Below are 3,883 nucleotides of genomic sequence, written 5' to 3'. Positions count from 1 at the left end.
TCGGATGAAAATACTTTCTACATGAAAGTTGCTCAGAACGACGAGACGAATCCGGATACGCAGCCCGTTCGTCCGCCACACATCCCTAACATATCGAACTCGCAACTTTCCCCCTCCGTTTCATCTGTCCGAAAATGCGAAACATCGGGAATACTTTCCCGGATGTTCCCCCCTTCGCCGGTACCACCTACTGCCGCGTTAGGGCACACCTAGCACCGCTCATTGTCATGTCACGCATCGTCATGCTTATGTTTGCATTGTATTTACTGTTTCTTCCCCCCCCCTTCTCTCCGGTAGACTACGAGACCGACGCTGCTGCTGCCCAGTTCGACTACGGAGTTGACGACCCCTCCTACTTGCCAGAGCAACCAGGCAAGCCCCCCCTTGATCACCAGATATCGCCTATTCTTCTCTATACTGCTTGCATTAGAGTAGTGTAGCATGTTACTGCTTTCCGTTAATCCTATCCTGATGCATAGCCTGTCCTTGCTTCTACTGTTGTTACCTTTACCTGCAATCCTACATGCTTAGTATAGGATGCTAGTTTTCCATCAGTGGCCCTACATTCTTGTCCGTCTGCTGTGCTATACTATCGGGCCGTGATCACTTGGGCGGTGATCACGGGTATATACTTATATACTCTATACATGACACCTGTGGTGACTAAAGTCGAGTCGGCTCGTAGGAGTACCCGCAAGTGGATCTTTGTGGCGGAGCGACAGGGCAGGTAGAGACCGCCTAGGTGAGAGGTGGGCCTGGCCCTAGACGGCGTCCGCGGTTACTTTAAAATAACACGCTTAACGAGTTCTTGGTATTTGATCTGAGTCCGGCCATTTGGTCTATACGCACTAACCAGCTACGCGAGAACAGTTATGGGCACTCGACGTCGTGGTATCAGCCGAAGCTCTTTTTGACGTCAGCGACTGAGTGGCGCGCGCCGCATTGGACCGTAAGCTCGCGCTTGTATTAAGGGGGCTAGGTCTGCTTCCGGCCGCGTACGCAACGTGCAGGTGTGCAATGGGCGATGGGCCCAGACCCTTGCGCGCATAGGGTTTAGACCGGCGTGCTGACCTCTTTGTTGAGCCTAGGTGGGGCTGCGACGTGTTGACCTTCCGAGGCCGGGCATGACCCAGAAAAGTGTGTCCGGCCAAATGGGATCGAGCGTGTTGGGTTATGTGGTGCACCCCTGCAGGGAAGTTTATCTATTCGAATAGCCGTGTCCCTCGGTAAAAGGACGACCCAGAGTTGTACCTTGACCTTATGACAACTAGAACCGGATACTTAATAAAATACACCCTTCCAAGTCCCAGATACAACCCGGTGATCGCTCTCTAACAGGGCGACGAGGAGGGGATCGCCGGGTAGGATTATGCTATGCGATGCTACTTGGAGGACTTCAATCTACTCTCTTCTACATGCTGCAAGATGGAGATGGCCAGAAGCATAGTCTTCGATAGGATTAGCTATCCCCCTCTTATTCTGGCATTCTGCAGTTCAGTCCACTGTTATGGCCCTTTACACATATACCCATGCATATGTAGTGTAGCTCCTTGCTTGCGAGTACTTTGGATGAGTACTCACGGTTGCTTCTCTCCCTCTTTTCCCCCTTTCCTTTCTACCTGGTTGTTGCAACCAGATGCTGGAGTCCAGGAGCCAGACGCCACCGTCGACGATGACCCCTACGACACTGGAGGTGCCTACTATTATGTGCAGCCCGCTGACGACGACCAGGAGCAGTTAGGAGGATCCCAGGCAGGAGGCATGCGCCTCTTTCGATCTGTATCCCAGTTTGTGCTTGCCTTCTTAAGGCAAACTTGTTTAACTTATGTCTGTACTCAGATATTGTTGCTTCCGCTGACTCGTCTATGATCGAGCACTTGTATTCGAGCCCTCGAGGCCCCTGGCTTGTATTATGATGCTTGTATGACTTATTTATGTTTTAGAGTTGTGTTGTGATATCTTCCCATGAGTCCCTGATCTTGATCGTACACGTTTGCGTGCATGATTAGTGTACGGTCAAATCGGGGGCGTCACACATTACATCAACCAAGGTTTCATGTGGTTTTGATATTTTTTGATTTTTTGAATTAAAATGCCATGCCACTCCATGCATACGTATGCATGTGTCCATGTCGTGAGACAAATATGTTTGAAAATTCCTTCTAATTTACTGCACATGGAATTAACTCGCACACAAGTATAGTGATTTTTCAAACCGTTTTGGTTAGGCAATGCATGTAGATGTAGTTCAAATTTGAATTGCGGTCATTAAATGGCTAGAAAATCACTTAAATGTCTTTAAAAGGTCAAATGACCCCTAGAATTTTCCAAAATTTGACATGACAGTTGTAGTAGTGCCCGTTAGACGTAGAAAAAAATTGAAGGCCGTAAGTGGAAGCTATCTCTCGTTCGTCATCAAACATGCATTGTTCCCTCTCGGAACCACGAGCCTTCTAGTGAGTTGCTCCGGTTTGTGAGGGCTGTGTGTCCAAACTTTCGTCAAACATGCCAATTTCTTTACCACATCATCTTCGTGGCATGACATTACATCAACCAAGGTTTCATGTGTTTCTGATTTTTTTAATTTTTTTGGAATTAAAATGCCATGTCACTCCATGCATACATATGCATGTGTCCATGTCGCGAGACAAATATGTTTGAAAATTCCTTCTAATTTACTGCACATGTAATTAACTCGCACACAAGTACTCAAATATGATTTTTCAAAGCGTTTTGGTTAGCCGTTGCATGTAGATGTAGTTCAAATTTGAATTATGGTCATTAAATGGCTAGAAAATCACTTAAATGTCTTAAAAGGTCAAATGACCCCTGAAATTTTCCAAAATTTGACATGACAGTTGTATTAGTACTACAAATTTCTTGTACATTTAAAACACCATCCGCTGCCACTTTACTCCAAATTCGTCTTTCACAGCTAATAAAAAATATCTACAACATCACACACAGTTGTTCTCTAGGAACCATTTGCGATGAAAATATCTGGGTCTATTTAAGTCTCCCTCCTTAAGCTTCGCCGGCACGTCTGCTCCAGTGCCGGCAACCCCCGAATCAACGAATCCCGATCCAAATCCCGCACCCCCTTCTTGCAAAGATGATGCCGTGGAAACGCTTTGTGAAGGCCCGTACGATGGTCGCGTCCCCCCCCCCTCCCCCCCGAGCGTCGCCACCTGCGCCAAGAGCGCGGCCGCCTACGCCGAGGATGCCGCCGCATCCGCATTGAGCGCGGCCTCTTCCGCTGAGAGGGCGTCTGCGGCAGCCGACAGGGCAGCTGCAGCAGCCGAGATGGCTGCAGCTGCTGCTGCGACGGCGGCTGCAAACGCCGAGAGCGCTCGAGCTATCGTTCATGCTACCGATGTCGCCCTGGCCCGGGTCGAGGCCATCCATGCCAAGATTGAGGATGCACACGCCAAGATATTCCAGGCCACCTCGGACTCCAGCATGCAACCCACGTCTGAAAAGGCGGCGGTGGCCATGGAGCACCTGCTTCCTCATGAGGTCGCCGAGCGGGAGCTGGAGATGCAGGAGGCGGCGAAGATCGAGGAGCGCTCGGAGGAGAAGTTGTGCGTGGCCGAGGTCGAGGTAGAGAAGATTCTGTCCGTCGAGGAATCGGCGGTGGAGTACCAACGCGAGCTCTCGCGTAGCCACTACTACAAGTACTACAACCTTGAGGGCGGCGCCGAGGACGAGGATGCGGTCGACTTCAGCAGGGGGGACACGGAGTCCACCAACGGCGGCATGTCGCCAGGACAACTCATCAACGTCTCATCTCACACCGGCGATGCATAGGCCGGCGCGGCGGTGGATTTTTTAAGATTATGTGTACTTAGGCTTTGTTTTTAATGCTGGTCTTTTGTTAGAGCAA

The sequence above is a fragment of the Triticum aestivum genome, chromosome 5D, assembly GCF_018294505.1.
Source record: "Triticum aestivum cultivar Chinese Spring chromosome 5D, IWGSC CS RefSeq v2.1, whole genome shotgun sequence".
Classification (NCBI taxonomy): Eukaryota; Viridiplantae; Streptophyta; class Magnoliopsida; order Poales; family Poaceae; genus Triticum; species Triticum aestivum.
This window is presented reverse-complemented; position numbering follows the sequence as displayed.